Here is a 13,589-nt window from a genome sequence, read left to right as displayed (position 1 = left end):
CAAGGGTTGAGCTTCTTCAGTTTGTGTCACAAAGTGGATACGTTTCTGTGTCCCTTTCAGAGTGAGTGACACATTGACTTTATATAGTGTACCAAGAGTTGGTCCCTTGCTTACGGCCATAACAGCCTGAATACGCCCGATCTCGTCTGATCTCGGAAGCTAAGCCGGGTCGGGCCTGGTTAGTACTTGGATGGGAGACCGCCTGGGAATACCAGGTGCTGTAAGCTTTTTGTCCCAGTAGAGCGTGCTCTTGTGTCATGGAGCAACTGCCTTTTATTTATCACCCTAATAATATCATGGATTGTTATTGGACTAAATGCAGTTTGTGTGTGCTGCCCTGCCCTGATCAAATCAAATAATGGACAGTGCGTTTCCCTCAAAATATAGGCAAGACATGCAGCCTTTGTTTTTAGTCTAGGAGACAGTCAATGTCTGTAGTCCATTAGGGCACTATAAAATCCCTTCAATGTTTTGCCTGATTCCGTTAATTCCCAAGTTCCCTTTTCTCCGTTTAGATTTCCCCGTTGACCGTTTGTCCCGGTTTTGGCAGGTTTTCGCTCTCAAAAGTACACCTTTTTAATAGCAAAACAGCACAATTGGATGTTCTATGTCCACAACAATGTTTAAACCCTATCAGGTGACCATTTGTGAGGTCTGGAAAAAATGTAAGACATTTAGATTTTGGGGTGTAGTTACCCTTAAATGCAAGTGGCACCAGGAAGAGACCTTTGTTTGGTTAAGCGGTGTTGCTGTAGAACAAATGGCCACTGGAGTGATGCAAATGATCACGGTATAATTCTGCCAGGCAGGCATAGTCTACTTTGTAGTTAACATTTACTTGCGAAGGTTTTGGGGAAAGCCATTCCTTCCCTACCAGAAGAAGGTTATCATTAGCATCATCGCTAACGGCTACAGAAAGTGTAGACATCGCGCGCACCGCACACATGCACACAGACAGGGGCATTCCTGTGCCGTTTCAGAAAGTTCATGGAAATACGAATCACTGATGCATTTTGTTCATGTCTTATGATTGACTTGGGCAAATGAATGCGTTTTCTAACAAGTTGAATAGATTTAGTTGATTTCTTACTAAGTTCAATAAATGTTTGAATATTGTTGAATTTCGGTTTAATGTCTGGATTCCGTGATTCGGTCCGCAACGCCTATTTTATAGGGCCCTAGTCAATGAACTTGTCATAAATCAACATAGGATATGCCCTCTCCCCCACAAGACTAAAATATATATATATATATATATATATATATATATATTTATGGAAATGTAAGCAAGGGTTGAGCTTCTTCAGTTTGTGTCACAAAGCGGATACGTTTCTGTGTCCCTTTCAGAGTGAGTGACACATTGACTTTATATAGTGTACCAAGAGTTGTTCCCTGCGCTTACGGCCATACCAGCCTGAATACGCCCGATCTCGTCAGATCTCGGAAGCTAAGCAGGTTTAGGGCTGGTTAGTACTTGGATGGGGGACCACCTTGAATACCAGTTGCTGTAAAAGCATGTAAGAAGCTATGACGTGGACTGATAATCTGCGTTATAGGCTGAGATGTGAAGATGTGAAATATGAAGCTATGATATGGAAAAAATAAGCTGTGAAGATGTGATGTGAAATATGAAGCTATGATATGTAAAAAAAATAAGCTGTGAAGCTATGAGATGTGAAATATGAAGCTATGATATGTAAAAATAAGCTGTGAAGCTAGAGATGTGAAGATGTGATGTGAAATATGAAGCTATGATATGTAAAAAATATAAGCTAAAAATATGATGGGTTAATTTAAATAAAAAAAAATAAAAAAATACGCCCGATCTCGTCCGATCTCGGAAGCTAAGCAGGGTCGGGCCTGGTTAGTACTTGGATGGGAGACCGCCTGGGAATACCAGGTGCTGTAAGCTTTTGTCCCAGTAGAGCGTGCTCTTGTGTCATGGAGCAACTGCCTTTTATTTATCACCCTAATAATATCATGGATTGTTATTGGACTAAATGCAGTTTGTGTGTGCTGCCCTGCCCTGATCAAATCAAATAATGGACAGTGCGTTTCCCTCAAAATATAGGCAGTACATGCAGCCTTTGTTTTTAGTCTAGGAGACAGTCAATGTCTGTAGTCCATTAGGGCACTATAAAATCCCTTCAATGTTTTGCCTGATTCCGTTAATTCCCAAGTTCCCTTTTCTCCGTTTAGATTTCCCCGTTGACCGTTTGTCCCTGTTTTGGCAGGTTCTCGCTCTCAAAAGTACACCTTTTTAATAGCAAAACAGCACAATTGGATGTTCTATGTCCACAACAATGTTTAAACCCTATCAGGTGACCATTTGTGAGGTCTGGGAAAAATGTAAGACATTTAGATTTTGGGGTGTAGTTACCCTTAAATGCAAGCGTGCACCAGGAAGAGACCTTTGTTTGGTTAAGCGGTGTTGCTGTAGAACAAATGGCCACTGGAGTGATGCAAATGATCACGGTATAATTCTGCCATGCAGGCATAGTCTACTTTGTAGTTAACATTTACTTGCGAAGGTTTTGGGGAAAGCCATTCCTTCCCTACCAGAAGAAGGTTATCATTAGCATCATCGCTAACGGCTACAGAAAGTGTAGATATACGCGCGCACCGCACACATGCACACAGACAGGGGCATTCCTGTTCCGTTTCAGAAAGTTCATGGAAATACGAATCACTGATGCATTTTGTTCATGTCTTATGATTGACTTGGGCAAATGAATGCGTTTTCTAACAAGTTGAATAGATTTAGTTGATTTCTTACTAAGTTCAATAAATGTTTGAATATTGTTGAATTTCGGTTTAATGTCTGGATTCCGTGATTCGGTCCGCAACGCCTATTTTATAGGGCCCTAGTCAATGAACTTGTCATAAATCAACATAGGATATGCCCTCTCCCCCCCAACAAGACTCAAATATTGTGATTGTGGAGGCCAGGTCATCTAATGTATTACTCCATCACTCTCCTTCTTGGTAAAATAGCCCTTACACAGCCTGGAGGTGTGTTGGGTCATTGTCCTGTTGAAAGACAAATGATAATCCCACTAAGCCCAAACCTGATGGGATGGTGTATCGCTGTAGAATGCTGTGGTAGCCATGCTGGTTAAGTGTGCCTTGAATTCTAAATAAATCACAGACAGTGTCACCAGCAAATCACCCCCACACCATAACACCTCCTCCTCCATGCTTTACGGTGGGAACCACACAGCGGAGATCATCCATTCACCTACTCTGCGTCTCACAAAGACACGGTGGTTGGAACCAAAAATCTCCAATGTCCATTGGTCGTGTTACTTTGCCCAAGCAGGTCTCTTCTTCTTATTGGTGTCCTTTAGTAGTGGTTTCTTTGCAGCAATTTGACCATGAAGACCTAATTCACACAGTCCCCTCTGAAAAGTTGATGTTGAGACATCTGTGACTTGAACTGTGAAGCATTTATTTGGGATGCAATTTCTGAGGCTGGTAACTCTAATGAACTTTTCCTCTGCAGCAGAGGTAACTCTGGGTCTTCCTTTCCTATGGCGGTCCTCATGACAGCCAGTTTCATCATAGCGCATGAAGGTTTTTGTGACTGCACTTGAAGAAACGTTAAAAGTTCTTGGGGCGGCAGGTAGCTTAGTGGTTAAGAGTGTTGTGCCAGTAACCGAAAGGTCGCTGGTTCTAATCCCCGAGCCGATTAGGTGAAAAATCTGTCGATGTGCCCTTGAGCAAGGTACTTAACCCTAATTGCTCCTGTAAGTCGCTCTGGATAAGAGCGTCTGCTAAATGACTAAAATGTAAAAATGTTCTTGACATATTCCGTATTGACTGACCTTAAAGTAATGATGGACTGTCTTTGCTTATTTGAGCTGTTCTTGCCATAATATGGACTTGGTATTTTACCAAATAGGGCTATCAACTGATTGGCTCAAACACATTAAGAAGGAAAGAAATCCCACAAATTAGCTTTTAAGAAGGCGCAACTGTTAATTGAAATGCATTCCAGGTGACTACCTCATGAAGCTGGTTGAGAGAATGCCAAGAGTGTGCAAAGTTGTCATCAAGGCAAAGGGTGGCTATTTGAAGAATCTCAAATCTATAATATATTTTGATTTGTTTAACACTTTTTTGGTTACCACATGATTCCATATGTGTTATTTCATAGTTTGGCATCTTCACTATTATTTTACAATGTAAAAAATAGTAAAAATAAAGAAAAACCCTGGAATGAGCAGGTGTGTCCAAACATTTGACTGGTACTGTATATGGAAATACCAAAAAGATTAAAGAACATATAACGGATAAATGCAGTGAAATGTGTTGTTATCTGCCTTGGTCATGGACACATTGACACATTTTTCAGCTTCGGTATTCAAACCAGCGACCTTTCAGTTACTGGCCCAGCGCTCCAACCTCTAGGCTACCTGCCATGAGCCAAGCATGTTTACATGTAGAATGGAATAGGTTATATGACCACTATGATTAATTTCATTGTCAGTTCTACCACCTCAACATTGTCCATTTTAAACAGGGTTAAATATCTAGTTAGGGGGCACTGTGTAACTGTCAGAAGATATGTGCTTCAGTCAGAAAAATTTTCTCTCATCTCTTCGGTCTCAGCTAGCTAGCCAGCCAGTAGCTACCGAAACAGCTAGCCAGCCAAGCTAGCTGCAGAAATGAAAACCATCAAATACACTTTTCCTAATATTATGACTTACATCAACATCCTTAGCTTGCCCATTCACTAAATATACTGTTAAATAACTCTGACTGACACCCAATAGCTTAAGGATGCTGAGCTATTTAACGTTATAATGAGAAATATGTTGTTATTATGAAATAATCTGGTTGCAAGTTATTATGAGAAATAGCTTTATTATGCCGAAACATTAGCATAGGCTACTCGGCAATCTTGGCTTCCTCTCATGCACAGGTTGACATTATGGCCGGTTTGCTTGAGTTGATCAACTTTTATTTTTGAGGCATTGGGAAATATTAGTGTCATTGAGCAATATAGATGGTGTTGTCAATACTTTACATACATTGCAGAGAATTCTGAGTTCTCTAAGGCTCTACAGACGGAAAAAACAATTGGACCTCCTTGACATAGCATTACTCCTTCTTGATCTAGGCTGACATGGGAAGCTTTATGGATACAAATTAATCTTAAACGCATCCAAGTGGGATATGTGGTGACTCATAACACAGTCAGGTGTTTACTTCATATTCAAGTCCCCAATGGAGTGCGCATTTGTGTGGAAGTCTCTGGGAATGACATTAGCCAGCTAGCTACCTTACCTTCACAAACAAGAAAGACGACATAGAGGAACAGCTTAGCTAGCTAAGTGTCCTTTTTGTCTTGTAATTTCACATTTGGAAGGTGCACTGAAACAAAATTATTATTTCATTTCTAGCACAGCCAACAACTAGCAAGCAAAATATATGAATAATGCGCTGAAATTAGCGACTGAGGGGTCACTATGGTAGTTAGCAATGGCTATTCTCAGGAACAAGCAAGCCCCTATCTGAGAAGCATGTTCGACTGATCGAGTATTCTATTCAATGCATTGTCAATGAACACATGATTTCATAAAAAGTGCATTAGAGTGGCTTGGAAATACAATGACATTGCAAAATGAGGCAAATAATTAGTAGGAAAACATATTTTCATCATTTTGATGTCATCAGATTGACTTTAGGTGCAGTATAACGTTAGCTAGCTAGATAGCTAAGATTTAGGGGAGACCACCGATTTTAGCTAGCTAGCTAACATTAGCATTGATAGCTATTTTTGATTAACTTTGTTAGCTAATGACAACGTTGCCATCCATTTGACGACATGATAATGATGGCAAAGTTGTTTCCTACTAAACATTTGCCTACTTTAGCAATGCCATCATATTTCCAGGCCACTATAGTGTTATTTAGACTAAACAGCCATTAGCTTCCATTTATCACACCACTAAGGCGCCAGTGGGCGGCTTGAGAACGTTCATAACAATGGCATGATGTAACCCAGTGACGGAGGTGCAACCTATGAATAGCAACATTTGTTTTGCGTTATTCTATTTTACCCAGCTCTCACACTGTGTGTGTATGTGTGTGTGTGTCTATCTGTCCGTCTTGGAGTTCCAGATGTGGCGGCCACTGGAGGGCAACTTTAATACTGGAGCACATGTAGGAGCTCATCGTCATGAAATTAATCTATAACAGCTGATACAAGTATCCTATATTAGATGCCACTACAGTGCTAGCTAACTAGTAAATGTACACCGCAGGCGCATTGGCAACATTTCGTAAGTCCAGCTTGGTGAAGACCCGGGCTCCCTGCAATGACTCGAATGCCGTCAGGGGGAGTGGGTAGCGGTTCTTAACCGTGATGTCATTGAGCGCCTGGTAATCAATGCACGGCCGCTGCCCACCGTCCTTTTTGCCCACGAAGAAGAAGCCCGCGCCCGCGGTGAGGTAGAGGGGGCAGATGAGACCCTTGACGAGTGCCTCGTCGATATACTTCCTCATTGCCAGTGTCTCCGGCAGGGACAAGGAAAACAATTGCACTCATGTGGGCATGGCGCCCGTCAGGAGATCGATAGCGCAGTCGTATGGCCTGTGAGGAGTTACAGTGCCTTGCAAAAGTATTAATTCACCTAGGCAGTTTTTCCTATTTTGTTGTATTCAAATTCAAATTTAAATGGATTCTAATTAGGATTTCATGTAATGGACATACACAAAATAGTCAAAATTGGTGAAGGGAAATGAAAAAAATTACTTGTTTCAAAAAATTCAACAAAATAAATAACGGAAAAGTTGTGCGTGCATATGTATTCACCCCCTTTGCTATGAAGCCCCTAAATAAGATCTGATGCAACCAATTACCTTCAGAAGTCACATAATTTGTTAAATAAAGTCCACCTGTGTGCAATCTAAGTGTCACATGATCTCAGTATATACAGTTGAAGTCGGAAGATTACATACACTTAGGTTGGAGTCATTAAAACTTGTTTTTCAACCACTCCACAAATTTCTTGTTAACAAACTATAGTTTTGGCAAGTCGGTTAGGACATCTTCTATGTGCTTCTATGTCCAACAATTGTTTACAGACAGATTATTTCACTTATAATTCACTGTATCACAATTCCAGTGGGTCAGAAGTTTCCATACACTAAGTTGACTGTGCCTTTAAACAGCTTGGAAAATTCTGTAGCTCAGCTGGTAGAGCACGGCGCTTGTAACGCCAAGGTAGTGGGTTCGATCCCCGGGACCACCCATACACAAAAATGTATGCACGCATGACTGTAAGTCGCTTTGGATAAAAGGGTCTGCTAAATGGCATATTATTATTATGTTATCATGGCTTTAGAAGCTTCTGATAGGCTAATTGACATCATTTGAGTCAATTGGAGGTGTAACTGTAATGTATTTCAAGGCATACCTTCAAACTCAGTGCCTCTTTGTTTGACATCATGGGAAAATCAAAAGAAATCAACCATGACCTCAGAAACAAAATGGTAGACCTCCACAAGTCTGGTTCATCCTTGGGAGCAATTTCCAAATGCCTGAAGGTACCACGTTCATCTGTACAAACAATTGTACACAAGTATAAACACCATGGGACCACACAGCTGTCATACAGCTCAGGAAGGAGATGCGTTCTGTCTCCCAGAGATGAACGTACTTTGGTTCAAAAAGTGCAAATCAATCCCAGAACAACAGCAAAGGACCCTGTGAAGATGCTGGAGGAAACATGTACAAAAGTATCTATATCAACAGTAAAACTAGTCCTATATCGACATAACCTGAAAGGCCGCTCAGCAAGGAAGAAGCCACTGCTCCAAAACAACCATAAAAAAGCCAGACTATGGTTTGCAACTGCACATGGGGACAAAGATCGTACTTTTTGGAGAAATGTCCTCTGGTTTGATGAAACAAAAATAGAACTGTTTGACCATAATGACCATCGTTATGTTTGGAGGAAAAAGGGGGTAAATTGCAAGCCGAAGAACACCATCCCAACCGTGAAGCACGGGGGTGGCAGCATCATGCTGTGTGGGTGCTTTGCTGCAGGAGGGACTGGTGCACTTCACAAAATAGATGGCATCATGAGGAAGGAAAATTATGTGGATATATTGAAGCAACATCTCAAGACATCAGTCAGGAAGTTAAAGCTTGGTCGCAAATGGGTCTTCCAAATGGACAATGACCCCAACCATACTTCCAAAGTTGTGGCAAAATGGCTTAAGGAGAACAAAGTCAAGGTATTGGAGTGGCCATCACAAAGCCCTGACCTCAATCCTATAGAAAATGTGTGGGCAGAACTGAAAAAGCGTGTGCGACCAAGGAGGCCTACAAACCTGACTCAGTTACACCAGCTCTGTCAGGAGGAATGGGCCAAAATTCACCCAACTTATTGTGGGAAGCTTGTGGAAGGCTACCAGAAACGTTTGAGCCAAGTTAAACAACTGAAAGGCAATGCTACCAAATACTAAATGAGTGTATGTAAACTTCTGACCCACTGGGAATGTGATGAAATAAATAAAATCTGAAATAAATCATTATTTCTACTATTATTCTGACATTTCACATTCTTAAAATAAAGTGGTGATCCTAACTGACCTAAGACAGGGATTTTTTACTAGGATTAAATGTCAGGAATTGTGAAAAACTGAGTTTAAATGTATTTGGCTAAGGTGTATGTAAACTTCCGACTTCAACTGTATACACCTGTACCTATGATGAAAATTACAGGCCTCTCTCATCTTTTTTTAAGTGGGAGAACTTGCACAATTGGTGGCTGACTAAATACTGTTTTTCCCCACTGTAGATGCCCAGGCAGGAGAGGTGAAACGGCGCCAACCGTGCCAACGACGGAGACCCGAGAGGCAACCCCAATAATTTTTTGGGGGGGGGGCACACGGGGTGGATGACGAGGCTACAGGAGGCTAAAAGGGAGAAGAAAAGTGTAGAGGCACGGCGAGAGGAGCTGGTTAGGCAGCAGAAGGAGCGGGGGTTAATAAAGGAACCCAGTCCCGCTCCTCGCACCAAGAAAGTGGTGCATGTCGCTAGTCCGGTCCGGCCCATTCCTGCTCCCCTCACCAAGCAAGTGGTGCGCGTCGCCAGCCCGGTCCGGCCTGTTCCTGTCCCTCGCACCAAGCCAGTGGTGCGCGTCGCCAGCCCGGTCCGGCCTGTTCCTGCCCCTCGCACCAAGCTAGTGGTGCGTGTCGCCAGCCAGGCCCGTCTGTTCCTGACCCTCGCACCAAGCCAGTGGTGCGCGTCGCCAGCCCGGCCCAACCTGTTCCTGCCCCTCGCACCAAGCTAGTGGTGCGCGTCGCCAGCCCGGCCCGGCCTGTTCCTTCCCCTCGCACCAAGCCAGTGGTGTGCGACGCCAGCCCGGTCCGGCCTGTTCCTGCCCCTCGCACCAAGATAGTGGTGCGCGTCATCAGCCCGGCCCGGCCTGTTCCTGCCCCTCGCACCGAGCTAGTGGTGCGCGTCACCGGCCCGGCCTGTTCCTGCCCCTCGCACCAAGCCAGTGGTGCGCGTCGCCAGCCCGGTCCGGCCTGTTCCTGTCCCTCGCACCAAGCCAGTGGTGCGCGTCACCAGCCCGGTCCGGCCTGTTCCTGTTCTTCGCACCAAGCCAGTGGTGCGCGTCGCCAGCCCGGTCCGGCCTGTTCCTGTTCTTCGCACCAAGCCAGTGGTGCGCGTCGCCAGCCCGGCCCGGCCTGTTCCTGCCCCTCGCACCAAGCCAGTGGTGCGCGTCGCCAGCCCGGCCCGGCCTGTTCCTGCTCCTCGCACCAAGCCAGGGGCGCAACAGGGAGGCGGAGAATCGGTGGTTGTCACGCCCGGAGCCGGATCCGCCTCCGAGGCGGAATGCCCACCCGGCCCCTACCCTCTTATGTTTATGCTGTGCGGTCGGAGTCCGCACCTTTGGGAGGGGGGGGGGTACTGTCACGCCCTGACTCAGGGGACGCTTATATGTTGATTCAGGCTGTGTGTATTCTTTGTTGTGTTAGTTCTTGTTGTAGAATCTAGTATGTCTATTTCTATGTTGGCCGGTGTTGAGCTCCTGAGTGGCGCAGTGGTCTAAGGCACTGCATCGCAGTGCTAACTGTGCCACTAGAGATCCTGGTTCGAATCCAGGCTCTGTCGCAGCCGGCCGCGACCGGGAGACTCATGGGCGGCGCACAATTGGCCCAGCGTCGTCTAGGGTAGGGGAGGGAATGGCCGGCAGGGATGTAGCTCAGTTGATAGAGCATGTTTGCAACGCCAGGGTTGTGGGTTCGATTCCCACGGGGGCCAGTATAAAAAAATATGTAATCACTAACTGTAAGTCGCTCTGGATAAGAGCGTCTGCTAAATGACTAAAATGTAAATGTAAAATGTTCCCAATCAGAGGCAGCTGTCGCTCATTGTCTCTGATTGGGGGCCATACTTAGGCAGCCTATTGGCACTAGTGGGTTGTGGGATCTTGTTTTGTGTGAGGTATGTTGTTTGTGTACCTTGGACTTCACGTTTCGTTTCTTGTTTTGTCGTTGTGTTTATAAGTCAAATAAACATGTTTGCATATCACACTGCGCCTTGGTCTGACCCATTCATCAACGTACGTGACACAGTTGTAAATGAGAACTTGTTCTCAACTGGTTTACCTGGTTAAATAAAGGTGAATGAAAAATAAAAAATAAATACACCAGATTCTCAATTAGATTGAGGTCTGGGATTTGACTAGGCCATTCCAAGACATTTTAATGTTTCCCCTTAAACCACTCGAGTGTTACTTTAGCAGTATGCTTAGGGTCATTGTCCTGCTGGAATGTGAACCTCCATCCCAGTCTCAAATCTCTGGAAGGCTTAAACAGGTTTCCCTCAAGAATTTCCCCTGTCTTTAGCGCCATCCATCATTCCTTCAATTCTGACCAGATTCCCAGTCCCTGCCGATGAAAACCATCCCCACAGCATGAATCTGCCACCACCATGCTTCACTGTGGGGATGGTGTTCTCGGGGTGATGAGAAGTGTTGGGTTTGCGCCAGACATAGTGTTTTCCTTGATGGCCAAAACCTCGATTTTAGTCTCATCTGATCAGAGTACCTTCTTCCATATGTTTGGGGAGTCTCCCACATGCCTTTTGGCAACCACAAAATGTGTTTGCTTATTTCTTTCTTGAAGCAACTGCTTTTTTCTGGCCACTCTTCCGTAAAGCCCAGCTCTTTGGAGTGTACGGCTTATAGTGGTCCTATGGACATGTACTCCAATCTCCGCTGTGGAGCTTTGCAGCTCCTTCAGGGTTATCGTTGGTCTCTTTGTTGCCTCTATGATTAATGCCCTCCTTGCTTGGTCCGTGAGTTTTGGTGGGCGGCCCTCTCTTGGCAGGTTTGTTGTGGTGCCATATTCTTTCCATTTTTTAATAATGGATTTAATGGTGCTCCGTGGGATGTTCAAAGTTTCTGATATTTTTTTATAACCCAACCCTGATCTGTACATCTCCACAACTTTGTCCCTGACCTGTTTGGAGAGCCACTTGGTTTTAATGGTGCGGCTTGCTTGGTGGTGCCCCTTGCTTGGTGGAGTTGCAGACACTGGGGCCTTTCAGAACAGGTGTATATACATACTGAGATCATGTGACACTTAGATTGCACACAGGTGGACTTTATTTAACTTATTATGTGACTTCTGAAGGTAATTGGTTTCACCTGATGTTATTTAGGGGCTTCATAGCAAAGGGGGTGAATATATATGCACGCACCACTTTTCCGTTATTAATTTTTTAGAATTCTTTGAATCAACATCTTTTTTTTCATTTCACTTCACCAATTTTGACTATTTTGTGTATGTCCATTACATGAAATCCAAATAAAAATTCATTTAAATTACAGGTTGTAAAATAGGAAAAACGCCAAGGGGGATGAATACTTTTGCAAGGCACTGAAAGTAAATCTCTGTATTTCATACTACTGTAATCTACTGTAATATAATCTAGTTATGGTATCAAAGCAAGTACATTTATTGTATTATACTGTACAAAAGTAAATGCCACCATAATCTGAATGAATGAAATTCATTGAGGGGAGGGGGTTTGTATTTCACAGTATTTTACTGTAATTACAAGAGATTGGTGCAAGCAGGGTGGCTGTTAGATAATGTGTTTACACATTACAGCATATCAATGAATATTTGGTGTTATATATCACTTGCACTTGTAGAGTAGGGGTTCCCAACCTTTCTTCCCCAGGGCCCCCTTTTTTCACATTTGAAAAATGCCACGAAACACAACAATTCTTTCCCTGCCCACAATATTTTCCCACAATGCGCCATAACTTACAGTATGCTGCAATAAAAAATGTCAGAGTATTTTACTGTTAATATCCAAATTACCGTATAAATTACAGTTTTCCATTACAGTGTGGGCACCAGAGGATTCCAATGCTGCAGATACAACTTGCCTCACGAATGGAACCCTAGGGCTCTGGTCAAAAGTAGTGCACTATCTAGGTAATAGGGTGTCATTTGGGATTCAGGTACAGTCACTTTCAATAGCCATGTAAAAATTCAGCACAGCAGTCTCACATCATCATACCCCTCAGACTCTAAGCAGCAGCACTTCTAACACGTTATAAATATAGCCCGTCTTGAGGTTTCCCCTGACAGTGCCATCTAGCATCTGGGATGTTCACAGACATGTTTCTGGTTTCATTATCACTAACCTTAACCCCTAACTCCTAGCCTAGCTAAAATTAGCCACCTAGCTAACGTTAGCCACAACATATTGTAATTCATAACATATTGTACGAATTGTAATTCATAACATATTGTACGAATTGTAATTCATAACATTGTACGAATATTGTAATTCATAACATATAATTCTAAATGGATGATGGACATCCATAAATGAATACTGTACATACCATAAGAAACTTAACATATCATACTAATTGGAGTGTCCTGGATTTACGTTTACTATGTTACGTCTACCCTACCCAGAGACATTTTGATTTCTATATAGGCTATTGTTAAAAAAGAGGAGTCTAAGTTTGTAACATTGCTAAAGTTGTTTATCAACTAAAAAATGTGAGCGCAACTGAGCTAGTTAAAATCAAATCAAATTTGGCACATTTTTATTTTACCAGGCAAGTCAGTTATGAACAAATTCTTATTTACAATGACAGCCTACACCGGCCAAACCCGGACGACGCTTGGCCAATTGTGCACTGCCCTATGGGACTCCCAATCACGGCCGGTTGTGATACAGCCTGGAATCGAACCAGGGGGTCTGTAATGACGCCTCAAGCACTGAGATGCAGTGCCTTAGACCGCTGCGTCACTCGGTAGCCCATGCTTCGAATACAACAGGTGTAGCCCTTACAGTGAAATGATTACTTACAAGCCCTTAACCAACAATGCAAAAAAATTATGTTTTGTTACAACTGAAGTATCTGATCATCAATAGATTAGAGAAAAAGCTATTCGTTTTTTAACACAGCAGCCGCATTTCATCAGTTAGGTCCTTGTTTAATAGCCTATGACATGTTGTTGTAATGTTGAAACTTCTTACGACAATAGAGTGTGATTGCGGCTCGCAATTCGCCGTTCCTGCATGTGGGCAT

The 13,589-nt window shown here is 43.4% G+C and overlaps 1 non-coding gene and 1 pseudogene across 1 annotated transcript; both read left to right on the top strand.

Moving 5' to 3' along the window:
* Window positions 1-108: 108 nt before the first annotated feature.
* Window positions 109-227, top strand: LOC123488535. Its single transcript, XR_006660164.1, has one exon. It is a non-coding gene; the product is annotated as a 5S ribosomal RNA (ribosomal RNA).
* A 1,169-nt stretch (window positions 228-1,396) lies between these two features.
* LOC123488536 lies at window positions 1,397-1,514 on the top strand (annotated as a pseudogene).
* The last annotated feature ends 12,075 nt before the right edge of the window (window positions 1,515-13,589 follow it).

Source organism: Coregonus clupeaformis, unplaced genomic scaffold (genome assembly GCF_020615455.1).
Source record: "Coregonus clupeaformis isolate EN_2021a unplaced genomic scaffold, ASM2061545v1 scaf2375, whole genome shotgun sequence".
Lineage (NCBI taxonomy): Eukaryota > Metazoa > Chordata > Actinopteri > Salmoniformes > Salmonidae > Coregonus > Coregonus clupeaformis.
This window is presented reverse-complemented; position numbering and strand designations above follow the sequence as displayed.